Source organism: Rattus norvegicus, chromosome 3 (genome assembly GCF_036323735.1).
Source record: "Rattus norvegicus strain BN/NHsdMcwi chromosome 3, GRCr8, whole genome shotgun sequence".
Lineage (NCBI taxonomy): Eukaryota > Metazoa > Chordata > Mammalia > Rodentia > Muridae > Rattus > Rattus norvegicus.
In genome coordinates this window covers 162,576,384-162,592,586 of record NC_086021.1, presented here as the reverse complement: position 1 = coordinate 162,592,586, position 16,203 = coordinate 162,576,384, and the positions used below count along the sequence as shown (strand labels likewise).

General features: G+C 48.0%; 1 protein-coding gene across 1 annotated transcript in view; it reads right to left on the bottom strand.

The window, feature by feature from the left end:
* Dnmt3b (DNA methyltransferase 3 beta) overlaps window positions 1-1,810 on the bottom strand; it is a 38,537-nt gene extending 36,727 nt beyond the window's left edge. The window contains exon 1 of the mRNA NM_001396349.1: window positions 1,520-1,810. The gene's annotated coding sequence lies outside the window, so the exon portion shown is untranslated. The remainder of the gene's footprint in view (window positions 1-1,519) is intronic.
* Between the last annotated feature and the right edge of the window lie 14,393 nt (window positions 1,811-16,203).

Below are 16,203 nucleotides of genomic sequence, written 5' to 3'. Positions count from 1 at the left end.
ACTTTCCATTCCACTCGACACAACATACCTCAGCATTCGTGAACTGAGGCCTACTCCAGGTGCTGTACCACTTGAAGGCCACCACCTTGAAGACGTAGGGTTGAAGAGCCCACAAGCTGCCTTCATCCCTAGCCTTTGTGAACTGTTTCTATTGCAACAGGTAGCAACTGAGGCACAGGGATAGACCTGTAATGGCTTTTGCAATGAGAGGATTTGAGCACAAATCCAAGATAGCGCTCGCCTGAGAAGGGCAGCCTGCTTCTAACCATGTGCTGATAGGTAATGAGGCCAACCACACAGTAAAGACCGTGCTTGCTGGACTACCAACCCTACTACGTTTACCTTGAAGCTGGGAGGTGTAACCCAGTGATAGGTGGCTTACCCGAAATAAGCAAGTCCCTGGATTTGGTCCCAGGGCACTATGGGTGGGGGAGGGGAGACTCCCGAATCTGGAAAGGTGTATACCTGAGGTTTTCAAGGCCTGGTTCACAAGCCTCAGCAGGCCTGGTGGACAGAGGAAGGTGGATGAGTGCCACCAATCCACAAAATCCACAAGTCCGGAAGCACTCTACTGAGCCCTTAATTCATTTTAATTCATATGCCTCAGAGTGCAAAGCAGGAAAACAGGGATTCCAAGCCTCCGGGATGCAGGGGGTGGCAGGCTGGAGGCAGAGGCATGGAGAGTACAGGACTGGTGCAAGAAATGCTTCCCCTCTGCGCCGCAGTCCAACCTTGGGAACGTAGCATGTCTCCGCTTTGGTTGTACCCTCTAGCCTGGACGGACTCCACAGGTATCCCTAAGCAATCCCTGAAGTACAGACGATAGACCGCTAGGAAGTGGAGGCAGAAGGTTATCTGGTAATTAAGGACTCACTGTAGGGACTGGGTAGTGGGGCCACCACACCCCGGAAGAAGGTTAAGAATGGAAAGTGAGCCCCTAGGGCAACAGGCACGGTGAGGAACCGCCCCCAACTGGCTCCTCCCCGGCCAGGTGTGCTCGGCCAGCCCCTCCCAGCAGCCGGCTGCGCCAGAGCTCCAAGTGGCTGGGCTCCGGAGGACCCCGGGGACAACGCCCATCTCGCATCCCCACATGCCGGTACCCAGAGCACCATCCTAACCTGGAAGTCCGAGGTTCCATGTCAGAACGGATCCACTGCCACAGGGACGAGACAACTTCTCCCTCTACATCCCAGCCATTCCTCCCCGAGGAGGCTCTGGGTACGAACCGGGCTAGGTAAGGACACTGGGTCCTGGGGACAGCCTCTGCTCGGGCCCCACTCCGCTCCGAAGTACTCTCAACTCTACACTCCAGAAAAGCTGCTTCTCCTGCCTTCAACTCTTCAGAGTGGCGGAGTACAGCGGGGACTTCGCTTCCTCTGTCCCCGTCCCGCTAAGCGCCACGCGCCCCGTTCTCCCTGACCCCCGCAAAGATCCAGGAGCCTCCAGGGAACCTGTCGCCCCAGCACGCACACAGCCCCAGCCATCAGGTCCCAGTCCCCGAGGGGCGCGTGGCCCTCACCTGTCGCGAGGCTGGCTGTGGCGCGGCGCTGCGGTCGCGCCGCGGGTCGTGGCCGGCGGGCGGCGCGGGGTGCCGGGCTCGCGAATCTCCGGCGCCGATCGCCGCGCTACGTTTACTTGGGCCGCTTAACCCCCGCGCTGCCGGCCGGGAGCGCCCGTGCGCTCGCCCGCGCGCCAGTGGGCCACCCGGCTTAGTCCGGGGCGCTCAGGCGAGAGCGTCCACGCGGGCTTCGGCTGCGAGGCGAGGGGCGGCGACGAAGACGCCTTGGGCCGGGCGCGCACGGGAGTGGGTGGGGAGGGGGCGGCGCCGCTGCCCTTGTAGCCCCGGCCCGGCCCTCGCCCCGCCCCCGCCCGGGGGGCGCCCCCGCCGCAGCCACTCACCGGCCAGCGGAGCAAAGGGGACGGGCGAGGGAGATTTGAAATCCCTCCCGAGCTTCCTCGCCCCGCCTCCTCGGGAGCCGCCCCTGGGCCCCCTATGCCTGGCGGGTCACCCTCCCGGATGACCGGAGCCCAAAGATAGTGCCCAGACTTCTCCACCTGAGACACCCTCCCTTGTCCCCCAACCTAGATCAGATGCACACACGCACATGCAAGCACACACTCGCAGGTCTGGATGAGCGGCCCAGAGAGGGAAGAGCTCCTGCTGGAGTCACACCGCATCAGCTTTTCGACCACCCCTCTGCTGCAAGGCTGGCCAGGGCGCTGTGATGGCCCTGCAGGTCACCCGCTTGGAACCCCGTACTGCTTCCTGCTTTCACCCAGCTTGGCCTTTGTCAGCCATCTTGAGGGGAAAGAAGGCCTTGGAGGAAGAAAAAGCATACATGTTCCCCCAACTACCTGGGTTCCCGGTCCCAGCTGAGGAGGAGCCCTACTCTGCAGCTTAGGGCTGCCTCCGCCATAAGGCCCACGCTGAACCACTGGCGAAACACAAATATTTATGATAGGCACCTGGCGTTTATGTTTGTTTCTTGCTTGCTTGCTTGTCTGTCTCCATACATTAGATGGCGAACACCAAAGTAGATACTAAATAAATATATGTTAAAAGAATAAACAAATGGAATGATTGCTAACCACCAGGCCAACCACATGCAGGCTCAGCTTTCACAAATGGTTTATTTTGTTGTCTCCCTGACTTCACTCCAACCTCTTTTCCCCGCTTTGCTGTTCCTCCTACACACCAGGCATTCATTGTCCTTCTGAGAAAAGCTTCGGACTCGTTTCTCCTCTCAGACTTTGTTTCCCCAGATCTGTCACAGGAAGAAGCTTTCTTGTTACTACACAGAATAGTCTTCGAATCCTTCTAGCTCGTCGTGTTCCTATAACACTGAAACCCTTCTGAGATTGTGTTGAAGTCTTGTCTGCATCCCCTTGTGGGCAGAGGTGGCTTCCAGCTTCAGTCTAGCTCTCTCTCTCTCTCTCTCTCTCTCTCTCTCTCTCTTTCTCTCTCTCTCTCTAGGGGGCTAGCAGCCGAAAGGAACTAACTCAAGTTAGTCGAATGAATCCCCTCAGGTTCCCTGTCTCTGGGGCTCTAACGAGTGTTAAACACGGCTTTCCTCCTGCACCTCTTCCTGGTTAGTGAATAAATGAGCAAATGGTGACTGTTTTGCTTTGGGAACTAAAAGCTTCAACACTTTCTGGGCCCTTTTCCACTTAAAAAAGAGTAGACTTTCCAAAAGACAAAAGGAAAGAAAGCCCAGCCCAGCCTGTACATGGCCCCCTGGAGAGGAGGGACAGCAGGGACATCTTGACTTTCAGGGCTCTAAAAGGTGTCCGGAAGTTGACACAGAAAGAGGATGCCTTAAAAGAGTCTGGATGAGCAGGTGGTCTTGGTCTATCACTTGAGAAGGACAATAACTATCAAGAGAATCAAGGCAGGGTGGGTCCTACCTGGAATCCCAGCACTTGGAGGTGAAGGAATTTAAGTTCAATCTCAGCTACACAGCAAGCTCCAGACCAGACTGGGCTGTGGCTATGTGAGACCCTGTCTAAATCCCCGTTTCCCGCACCCAGAAAAAAAAAAGTTCAGGAAAATGGGAGTAAGAAAACTATAGACAGAACTGGACAGATGACTCAGTGGTTAAGAGCACTGGCTGGTCTTCCAGAGGAACAGGGGTCAATTTCCAGCACCCCCTTGGCAGCTCACAACTGTCTGTAGCCAAGAGACCAGATATCCTCTTCTGGCTTCCATAAGAAGCAAAACACCCACACATACAAAAGAATGAGCTTATTTTAAAAAAGAAAGAAAGAAAACTACCGCTAGGGAGGTGTGGTGGTGAATACCTTTAATCCCAGCACTTCAGAGGCAGACACAGGATGGATCACTGGTCAGCCTGGTCTCTATTGCAAGTCAGCTCAGCCAGGGTTGTGCAATGAGACCTTGTTAAAAGAAGGAAAATAATCTCCAGTTTGACTCACTTGAGCCACAAGACTGCCCTGTAAAAGGCAGAGCAAAGAGCACAAGCCTGAATTTTGGGCGAGTAAAGCAAAAGTCCAGTGGAAGAGGGAGGCATTTATATAACGTGATGTTGGCTGAACCACCTGTACGTAGAGGTTTGCCAGCAGTGTTTACTGTAATGACCGATCATAGTCACTTCAGCCATGATGGGAATCAGGGTTGGATTTGTAGCTCTGTGGATGAAGGCTTGCCCACCTTGGGCAAGGCCCAGGGGCTCCATCGCTAGTGCCACACCACACACATCTGTGACTTAAGCCCTTTGTTTTACATCCAGGAGACAAAAAACAAGCTGGGGTTGGTGGCACAAGCTTTCCGGTCTAGCTCTTGGGAGGCAGAGGTGGCAGGGTTGCTAGGAGTCTGAGCCGCCGGGCTGGCCTACAAAGACAGTTCAGGATAAGCCTGGACTATAGACTCAGATGCCTCCCCCTCTCCTTCAACAAAGAAGGAAGAAAACACATATACAAAAGGATGTCCTTGTTCTTAACAAACAGGAAGTATCTAGGAAAGGAGTATACTGGCACCTGTTTATTCTCTCATACAGGAAAATCAATGCACGCACATACATGCAGGTGGCGGATTTAAAAATCAAATGAGGCAAAATATGAACAAGTGGGTGATCTGCTTTTAAATTTTTGTATTTTCCTTGTATTTGTATGACTTTTTAAAAAATTGTTTTTTTACTTATTTATGTGGAGGTCAGAGAACAATTTTTCAAGACTCCTCCCTTCCTCCCCCCCCCCCACCCCATGTCAGTTCTGGGGATTGAACTCGATGCTTCAGGCTTGTCAACAAATGCCTTTACCCATTGAGCCAACTTAACAGCCCACTTAGGTTAAATCCTGGCATTCAAGAACCAGGTTCGATACACAATTTTAATCCCAGCACTTGGGAGGCCGAGGCAAGTGAATCTCTGAGTTCAAGACCAGCCTGGTCTACATTGGGGAATTCAAGCCAGGATACATAGACCCTATTTCAAAAATCAAACCAACAAAACTTGTCTTATTCATAAAGGATTCTCTCAAGTAAAGTTTTTATCATAAAACATACATTAAAACTAGGCCTGGTTGTATATAATTCCAGCACTTGGGAGGTGGAAGTAGGCAAGATTAGAAATTCAAGTTCTCCCACAGGGCAAGGCCATTCTGTTCTAGTAGGAACCCTGACTCCAAGGAGAACAAATAAGGACTAGAGAGACGGCTCAGCAGTTACAAGCATTGAACGTTCTTCCAGAGGATCCAGGTTAGACTCCCAGCATCCACAAGCATTTGTAACTCCGGTTTCAGGGAATCCAACACCTTCATCTGACCAACCACACATGCAGCACACAACATACATACAGGCAAAACACTCACGCATATAAAATAAAAATATATCTTAAAACCCACCTAACCAGAACTATGCTGGTCAGGGAAAGGCATTTGCCACCAAGTCTGAGGACCTGAGTGTGAGCATTGAGACCCACATAATGACACGGGAGGTGGGGACAAGCTCCAGCCTTTATCCCCACACCTGCGCTGGGACACACACGCACACACACACACACACACACACACACACACACACACACACAAAATTAATATATAAATGTGGGCTTGGGTGTTTTGTTTTAAGTACATTAAAGCTAGGTGTCACATACCTGATATTCCCAGCAAAGATGGATGGAGGCAGGAGGATTAGTTGGGTCAAAGCCAGCAGGGTCTTGACTCAAGCAACAGAAACAAAAATCAAAGTGTGGTGGAGGCTACCTGTCATGCCAACACGTGGAAGATTAAAAACAGCAGGATCTCCATGAGTTCCAAGCCAGGCCAGCCACCAGTCACAGTTATCACAAGACCCTGCCCCAAAAGGATGAGAGAAAAACAGACAAACAAACAAACCACCCTCTCCTCTGTAGCTGGGTACACTCACCCTGGGCCTGTGATTCTAGGTCTTGAGTAGTGTAAGAGGATCAAGGTTCAAGGCCAGCCTGGGGTACCTCAGACTGTTAAAATGAAAGCTATATACCTTGTACTGATGAACACTGGTAGATTTCCATCAGTCAATATTTGTGTTCAGCCCTGCTATCTTAGAGCAGCTGTGGGTATCTGTCTGTCTATCTATCTATCTATCTATCTATCTATCTATCTATCTATCTACCTATCTATCTATGTTTTTCAAGACAGATTTCTTTGTGTAACCCTGGCTGTCTGGAACTCACTCTGTAGACCACGCTGTCCTCAAACTCAGAAATCCACCTCCCTCTGCCCCCACCTACCAGTGGTGGGATTAAAGATGTGCACCACCATACCTGGCTTAATTTATTATTGATTTATTTATTTAGCAGTACAGGGAGCTAACTCAGAACTTAGCACTCTAGCACTCTACCACTGAGCAATATCCCCAGCCTCCTGACTGTGAAGTTTTTGACAGAGTGCCTAATGTATACTGGTCCTCACTGTGGGGTAAGTATTTTAATGAGTACCCAAGCCTAGATGCTATGCCTCAATCATCTTTAAAACAGAGATGATAACTTTAGCTACTTCAAAGTTTGTTGAAGAATTATGTAATTAAACACACAGAAGGCATCTCACACAGTACCTAGCTCATTGAAAAAAAATCACTAAGGTGTTGTTATATAAAACCATAGTGTATGGGGGCTGGAGAGATGACTAGTTTCAGAGGACCCAGGTTCAAATCCCAGTACTCGCATGGCAGCTCACAACTGTCTGTAACTCCAAGGTCTAACACCCTCACATATACAAGCAGACAAAACACCAACACAAAATAAACTATAAATAAATAAATAACCATAGTCTCGTGGTGCAATTAAACTGGACATAAGAGCCCATGCTGGTCACTCCATCACTCTTGAGAGAGACAGAGACAAGTGGATCAAAAATTCAAGGTGGGTGACCTGGAATTCAGCACATGCCTTTAATTCCAGCACTCAGGAAGCCGAAACAGGTAGTAGATCGCTAAGTTCAAGGACAGCCCAATCCACAGAGTGAGTTCCAGGACAGCCAGAATGGCTGGGGAATGGGGCGCTACATTGAGATAGCCTGTTTTTAGGTTGGGCTGTTAAGATGGCTCATCAGTTAAAAGCACCCTTCACTCTTCAGAGAGGACCCTAGTTCAGTTCCCCAACACCCATGTCGGGAAGCTCACAACTGCTTGCAGCTCCAGATCCCACATACATGTGGTGCCCATAAACTCATATACATGTATATGAGTAAAAGTAAATTAATTAAAAATGATTCAAGGTCATCCTCAGCTCTGGGAGATGGAGGGCAGCATAGGAGAGAGACGATGACTTTGTTTTAAAATGCAGTGAGGGTGGACTTAGCTGGTAAAGGTGTTTGCCACCAATCCCAGTGAGCAGAGTTCAATTCCCGATGATCCTGTGGTGGAAAGAGTGACTCTAGAAAACTTTCCTCTAATCTCTGCACACATTGTGGCAGGAGGATGTCCTGCATGAGGACACAGACAGACAGACTCACGTTCACGCATAAATTAACAACAAAATTAATGAGAACTTGAGTGGAAATGTTTTTCCTTTGCACAGAACATTCTCCTGTCTCTTCACACTCACTCTTCCTGGGGACCTGGCTCTCAAGGCTAGCCCATTTTCTCCTCAAGGTCTTCACTCACACTGCCTCAAACATGAAGAGTCTCGTTTTACAGTTGAGGCAACTGAGGCTGAGCTACGGGGAGTTTTGTCTGAGAGCCACAGTTCACAGCTGGCTTGGTGGGAGAGCTGGAACAATGCAGCCAGCTCAATCCCCTACCTCCCAAGCAACCCCCATCTCCCACTTTGTGTACCAAGCTGAGACGTCAGACCCCCCCCATCCCAACTTTAATTGGAATAATAATGAGAATGGGGCCCATTTCCCAGAATGACTACAGGGGTTCTCCCAGCCCTGGGGAGAGAAAGAAGCCCATTGTAAAGTGCTCAGGCTTGATGTGTCCTTAGAGGCCACCTCTCCCACTCCTCACTTTTCATTTTCAACAGGAACACTCGTGCCTCTTGCTCTGGTCCTTTCATTTAAAACCCCTACAACCCCCCCATGGGCCACTGACTATTTTCTTGACTAGTACTGACTAGACTAAGCATTTGGTGGTGGTGGTGGTGGTAGTGGTGGTGCTGGGGTCTGGAACCAGGGGATCTCACACTTATTAAGCCAACACTCCAGCCCCCTGATGTGACTTTAAGTCATCCACCCTATTTGCTTACCAAGATCAAGCAACACCTCCACTCCAAATTAGGCACTCAGTAAATACCTGTCTCCTGAATCTCTCCTTCATTACCATCTCCCCTCATACACTGTGCTGCCTTCAGACAAATCAGTCAGCATCCCTGAAACTTCCTAAAAGCACAGTCTTGATCCCCAAGAAGGAACAGGTACGGGCAACATCAGCTGCCCAGTGCATTCTCATCCGCTCTGGAAGTCAGTGAGGGACTTAGGAAAGCTTGTGGCTTTCCTTCTCTGGGTACAGATGACATGGCAGGCTCTAAGGACTTGGACCTCACTGTTGCCCTTGGCTACCTGCCCCCATACCCAGTCTACTTCCTACTCAGTTCTAGGTCCAGACTGCTTGTTCCGGACTACCTCCTCCAAGCTTCCTGAAGTTCACATGCAAAGTCTGCGGATAACCCTTCTTAGGCTGGTCCTAGAAAAATGTTCCAGACGGCGGCTATTTGGGAAATTAAGGAATGACAGGTCCCACACATCCCTCTCACCCACTTCCAGTCCTGTCAGGTGTCCTGAACCTGACAAGAGTTAGGGACTATTTCATATTTGCTCATATTTCAGACCTGCCCACTCCCCTCCCTCCCCTCACTGACTGGCTACAGCCCATAAAACCTGCCAACAGCCACTCGGCCCCTAGATTTCTTCTCCTTTGCAGTGGCTTTAGGTGGCTTTTCAAACACTGCATGGTAAACATTTGCTTAGCATGCAAGAGACCCCGGGTTCAATCCCCAGTTAAAAAAAAGAAAGAAAAGAAAAAGGAAACAAACAACCAATATACCTTAGACACAAAGTCACAGAAGGAATCCTCCCTTTGTTCCCACTACAGAGTACGGGCTTATTAAATAGCTAGGCCCTTCTGATTGAATGATTGAATGGTCTCCTCCATATCTCAGGAGAGGAAAGTATTTTTAGAAGAAAACTTTCCAGGGTTGGGGATTTAGCTCAGTGGTAGAGCGCTTGCCTAGGAAGCGCAAGGCCCTGGGTTCGGTCCCCAGCTCCGAAAAAAGAACAAAAAAAAAAAAAAAAAAAAGAAGAAGAAGAAGAAAACTTTCCTCAGGTAACACTTCTCAAGTTAAACCCCCAGCCAGGTTCACCGCACCCTGCAGAGACCAACTTTGCAATTCTCCATGGGGTCGTAACAGGCATTCACTTTATAATTGTTCCAAAGCGGAAAACAGAGTAGACAATGGAGAACCTGGCCCTCATTTTCTCGCGCAAAGTAATTCCTGCCATGAATTTGAAATGAGGGGTGAGATTTCCGAAAGGTTCGGGTATTATCACCCCCGCCTCAGACTAGGAGCTGGCAATGGGTCCTTTAAAAGGCAAATTTCCCAGGTGGACAGCTTTAATGTCCCAGGGAGCTTAGGCAAAAGGAGCTCTAATTAATTTATTTTTTTAAATTTTTTTTATTTTGAGACTGGGTTTCTCTTACATAGTCCTAGCTAGCCTGAAATTCACTATGTAGACCAGGCTGGCCTGGAACTCACAGACATCTTCCTGCCTCTGCTTCCTGAGTGCTAAGATACAAAAGATCTTGAAAGGGAAGGACTGTCACTTGAGGAATTGAACTTTTAAAATAAATGCCCAAAAAGCCATTTAAAGTTTGGAAGATTTACTTATTGATTGATTGATTGATTGATTGATTGATTGATTGAGATAGGGTTTCTGTGCATAGTCTGTAGTCCTGACTCTCTTGCAACTCGCTCTGCAAGCCACGCTGGCATTGAATTTACAGATATCCCCTTGACTCTGCTAGGATTAATGGTATGTCCCACCATGGCCAGTACTAGTTTTGGAGGGATTTTTTTTTAAACAAACAAGTTCACCAACAAACCTTATAGAGAAACTGGAGAATTAGAGCTTCCCTTTAGGGATAACAGACAGGCATACTGGCACATACTTTTAATCCCAGCACGTGGGAAGTAGAAGCAGGAGGGTCTCTGAGTTCCAGGCCAGCCTGGTCTATGAAGGGAGTTCCAGGACAGCCAGAACTACATAGTGAGACTCTGTCTTGAAAAAGAAACATGAAGAAAGTGAGACTACCCATAAAGGGCTCTTTCTTCTGTAAGGACAGCCTCTCGTGTAGCTCAAACTGACTTCACACTCACTGTGCAGCCAAGGATGACTTGGAACTTCTGATCCTCCTGCCTGTGGCTCCTAAATGCTGAAACCACAGGGATGTGTTCCTTCACCTGCTTTTGCAACCATGGGGGTGAGCAGGGCTCCATGCAGCCTAGGCGACTACTCTCCCAACTGTGCTATGTCTCTTGGAGGGCTGTTTTCAATCACTCCCCCATGTAATGATAGAAACAAAACATGGATCTGATTCCTACCTAGCACTCTGGCTTCCATGCAAGCTGAGAACCAATCTCAAAATTTTAGTGTTCTCTTCACCATCCTCAGTGAGGATGAGTTGGTTTCCCTTTCTTTCCTGGCTTCCACCCTTCTCAGTATCAGGTGGAAATCAAATCCCAAGACTCTCGAATGTTAGAGGGGCCTCTACTATGGAACTACGCCTCAAACCTTACCTTCTTCTTCAGTTTCTTTCACACTGTGTGCCTGCGTGAGAGTGCTCACACAGCGTGCGTGTGTGTGTGTGTGTGCGTGTGTGTGTGTGTGTGTGTGTGTGTGTGTGTGTGTGTGTGTGTGTGTGTGTGTTGTGTCTGAGAGAAGTGGGACTGACAGAAACAGAGACAGAAAGCCAGACTGGCCTGGAACTTGGTATGTAACCAGGCCTGTTCTCAAACTTGTAGCAATCCTCCTGCCTCAGCCTCCCAGCTGTGATCACAGGCAGGAGCTGGAGAACAGATTTAATTTAATTATAAGCAGTAAGGAATCTAGGTGGTCCTTAGTAGAAGATTGCTTTCAAGTCTAAGTTGGAGGCAAACTGGTTTGTCTCTAACTATGCCTAGCTTTCGATTCTCTTGATGTATAATAATTCTTTGTCCTTCCTTTGTCTATAGAGGACTTGCACATCTTTTTACAGAGCCGGCAAGACTCTAAGTCACCCTCACTTTTGCATTTTTGAAGTGCTGTTAGGACAGAGGTGCTAAGCTGGAGGTTAAGGTGAGAGTAATGTTTTGTAAAATGGCCCTTAGGCCCAAAGCGAGGCTGGGATGGAATGTTTTGAATCTGGAGGAATCCTGCAGGCAGACAAACCAGATGAAGGTGGCAAGGGATATTATTTCTCTCAATCAGATAAGAATTTACAACATTTAAAGGCTTAATTTAAGAAAAAGCTTTAAGGCAGCATTTTAGAGCAGCAAGCTCAGATCTTTCCCCTAGGGGAAATGTGGGCCCTGGAGCTTCACAGTAGGAATCCCGGCCTGAGCAGGCCCCTGCTTTACAAGGCTTTTCACTGGAGGGCAGAGGAAAAGGAGCGAGAGGGATATTTTAAAGTGAATGAAGGGAGCAGGTCCCTCATTAAGTCTGCAGTGGGGGTGGGAGGTACTGTGGAAGGGAAGCCTCTGGGCATGCATTTCCTGCTACGGTAACGGGCACTTTCTCCTTCCTGAGCAAGGCTGTGGGGACCGGAAAAAAAGTGGTCCTCAGCACTTCCAGGATGAGTCGATCCTCAAACCCTGAGTGAGCCCTGGAAATGCTCTGCCCCTCCCCCACGCCTGGGATTAAAAGTGTTTCGAGCTTTTCGTCTGCTTTGTTTTTGAGGAGTCTCACTGTATACCTTTGGCTGGCCTGGAGTTTAATACATACACCAGCCTGCTTCTGCTCTCTCAGAACTGGGCTGACAGGTGCGATTGCACGTTCTCTATTTTTAAATCAGTCCTTCACACTACCAGGTACTCTGGCGGCACACGTGAAATCCTCCTACCAAAAATAAAAAATAAATAAAAGGGAAGAAAGAGCGAGCGAGCCGAGTGGTGGTGCATGCTTTTAATCCTAACACGGCAGAGGCAGGCCTATCTCTGAGTTCGAGGCCAGCTTGGTCTATAGAGAGTTCCAAGACAGGCAGAGCTACACAGAGAAACCCTGTCACAGGCAGACAGAAAGATGTGAATAATGTGGTATCAGGCTCTTCAAAGGTAAAGACAGACTCTGCTAGGGTGTTTATATTTCCCCATCTAAATTTATTTCTGATCACTGTTAGCCCATCCTGTGGTAAAGACCTAGAGCCACACCTTCCAGGGAGTCAGTCCCCTGAGGAAATCTTCTACAGGGTTTGTGCTTTCTGGTTCAACATTTCACTGTCATACATACATGTTTTCTAACTACAAATTTAATGCCACATTTGAAGAAGGGGGTGCCTCATGTAGCCAGGCTACTCTTGAATTGATTATGTAGCCAATGGTGGTGACTCTGAAGTCTGATCCTCCAAACCTCAACCTCCTAGTACTGAGATTACAGGCATGTGCACCATTACTCTTTCTCTCTCTCTCTCTCTCTCTCTCTCTCTCTCTCTCTCTCTCTCTCTTTCTCGCTTTGTGTGTGTGTGTGTGTGTGTGTGTGTGTGTGTGTGTGTGTGTGTGTTTTCCTGGCTGGCCCTAAACTCAGCAATCTTCCTACCTCTGCCTCTTCCTCCCAAGTACTGGGATTAAGGGAGCACATATGCAAAGACAGCTTCTAGGGAGCTGGAGAGATGGCTCAGTGGTTAAGACCTGAGTTCAATTCCCACCAACCACATGGTGGCTCATAATCCATCTGTAATGGGGTCTGATGCCCTCTTCTGCTGTGTCTGAGGACAGCTACAGAGGACAACTTTTGGAAGCTGTTTGTTTTCAACATGTGGGTCTCAGGGATCAAATTCAGAGGTATGGTGAGTGCCTTTACCCACTCTGTTTTTGAAACAGGGTTTTATAGTGTAACACTTGCTTGCCTGGAACTTGCTCTATAAACCACACTTCGTTCTCTGTACTTGTCGTTATTGTTTTGTTGTTGTTTTGTTGTTGTTATTTCCTTTGTTGAGACAGGGTCACATGTGGCCATTCTTATCATGTCCTTGCTGATCCTGAGTCTTGATCCTTGTGACTGCACCTCTGGAGTTCTGGGACACCACCCCACACTGGTTCACCTGTGTGTTCCCTCAAATACTTTCCTTTCATTACAGTTTCACAAAAAAAGATTTGTTCCCATCATTGCTCCTAAGCATAGGACAAATGTTGTTGGAGACAGGGTTTGCTGTATACCTCTGGCTGTACTCTCACAACGTACTCCAGGACAGTCAAGTCCCATCCATCCTCCAGCCTCAGTTTGTCAAGTGCTAAAATTACAGGGAAGTGCTACCACATCAGACTGATGTTTTGTTTTCTTTCTTTATTACATCAAGAACTTATTCACCTTTTTACTTAAAGGAGCCTCTTTTGTCTGGTATAACCATATTGCCAGCATCACCCTACTGGTGTGTTTTGGGGATCTTATAGAACTTGAATGTAGGCATAGCAACACAGGACAGTCTCCATCTATAAACAAGAGGGTTATGTTCAAGCTGGGTGATGGTAGGGCACACCTTTAATTCCAGCATTTGGGAGGCAAGGGCTGGCAGATATCAGAGTTTGTGGCCAGAGCAAGTTCCAGGACACCAGGGCCACACAGAGAAACCCTGTGTCAATAAACAAACAAACAGGCTATGTTCAGGTGTGGTTCAATACTCCTCTAATCCCAGCACTTAGGAGACAAAAACGGGGGGGGGGGAGGGTTGCAATAAACGCAAAGCTCGCCTGATCTATGTAATGAGCTCCAAGCCACTCCAGGACACAAACTGAGACCACAGCTCAAAAAACAAAGAGGGGAAAAAAAATCCTTTCCTGAAAGGCAAGTATCTTATATAATGTGGACACACCGAACAAAGGGTAAAACAGACTGGGCTGGCCAAAGAAATCATCACTACTCAGAGAGGTGTGCAATTTAAAATGCATGAATTAGTATTTTTCCGAAATAATTTGGCTCAACATTTTCAGACCAAAACAGAACACAGAAAGCTTTAAAAGTAAAAAGGGAGCCCACTGTATTGTCTCTGTGAGTTGCAAAGTTCTTTTTTTGTTTGTTTGTTTGTTTGTTTTTTGTTTTTTTTTAAGATTTATTTATTAGTACATTGCTGCTCTCTTCAGACACACCAGAAGAGGGCATCAGATCTCATTACAGGTGATTGTGAGCCACCATGTGGTTGCTGGGAATTGAACTCGGGTCCTCTGGAAGAGCAGTCAGTGCTCTTAACCACTGAGCCATCTCTCCAGCCCAGGATTGTGAAATTCTTAACCGAAAAATAAAGGAAAGTTAGGTGTGATGGTGTACAGCTATACTATCAGCACTCCAGGGACAAAGGCAGAGGCAGGGAGAGTGGTGGCTCATACCTGTGATTTTGATCATCAGGAAGCAGAACCAGGAAGATGGTTGTGATCCCTGTAGGATAAGACTATCCGTGGACAGGCTGTTGAATTTCAGGCTAGGCAGGGTTATGTTGTAGGACCCTGTGTCAAAACGATGATGATAATGACGGTGGTGGTGGTGGTGGTGGTGGTGGTGGTGGTGGTGGTGGTGGTGGTGGTGGCGGCAGCGGCTGGAGAGTGGAGCGATAGCTCAGCAGTTAAGAGCACTTGTCCTTGCAGAGGACCTGGGTAAGGTTCCCTACAGTGACATGGTGACTGACAACCCTTCATAATTCCCACCAATAACTCCAGCTGCAAAGGATCCAATGCTCTCTTCTGACTTCTGCAGGCAACATACATACATGTAGGCAAAACATTAATATATATAAAATAAGATAAAGCAAAAAATAAGAAAGGCTAAACAAACATGGCAGCATCCATGTATAATCAGAGCATTCAGGAGGTGAGGCAGCCTTCGTTGTAAGGTCAAGGTCAGCCTTGACCTTGGCACTTGCTAAACTTATGTGTTTATTTAGTTTCATATCTCTCTCTCTCTCTCTCTCTCTCTCTCTCTCTCTGTGTGTGTGTATGTGTGTGTGTGTGTGTGTGTGTGTGTGTGTGTGTGAATGATGGAGGTAAGAGCTGAGTCTTGGGGGGTTGGGGATTTAGCTCAGTGGTAGAGCACTTGCCTAGGAAGTACAAGGCCCTGGGTTTGGTCCCCAGCTCCGAAAAAAAAGAACAAAAAAAAAAAAAAAAAAAAAAAAGAGCTGAGTCTCTCCTTCCATTTATATATTTCAAGAATCAAACTCAAGTCCTCAGGCTCCACAGCAAGCATCTTTACCTACTAGACCCACTCACCAGTGATCCTGTCTCAAACAAAACAAAAGAATGTGAAGACAACAAGAATGTGATAAACAGAACATAGAAACAGTGCTCTGTTCCCGGGACCACAAAAGTTAGAAAAGAAAGAACCAGTGGGACCAATATACAGACAATGTGGTGTATATCTTCATACATGATGTGCATTCCGTTACTTAAAATCCAACACATGGGGTTGGGGATTTAGCTCAGTGGTAGGGCGCTTGCCTAGCAAGCTCAAGGCCCTGGGTTCGGTCCTCAGCTCCGGAAAAAAAAAAAAAATCCAATACATAAAAACTGATCGCTAAGAGCTGGCGTGGAGCTCTACAAGTTGAGTGGTTGTCTAGTATGAGCACAGCCTTGAGGTTCACCCACATCTCCTCATAAACTTGGCCTGGTGACCTCCAATCCCAGCACTCAGGAGGTGGAGACAGAAGGTCCTACCCTGCTTGTGCTAATGCAAACCCTAAGGGTTAGGGTGAGTGTGCTGTAGTAGAGCAAGTGCCCAGCAGGCATTAGGCTATGAGTTTGATCCTCAGTAGTCTCCTAAGCCTGAGATTCCATATTGTATTCCTCCGAGTAGGCTTGGTCAGCCAGTGTCTTTACATATCCCTACAAGGGGTCAATATTTGTAAAGCGAATGCTGGGATAAAATGATGAGAGACTATGGTGACACGGACCTGGAATCTCAGCACTTGTACAGAGGCAGAAGGATTAAGATTTTGAGGCAGGGGTTGGGGATTTAGCTCAGTGGTAGAGCGCTTGCCTAGGAAGCGCAAGGCCCTGGGTTCGGTCCCCAGCTCCGAAAAAAAGAACCAAAAAA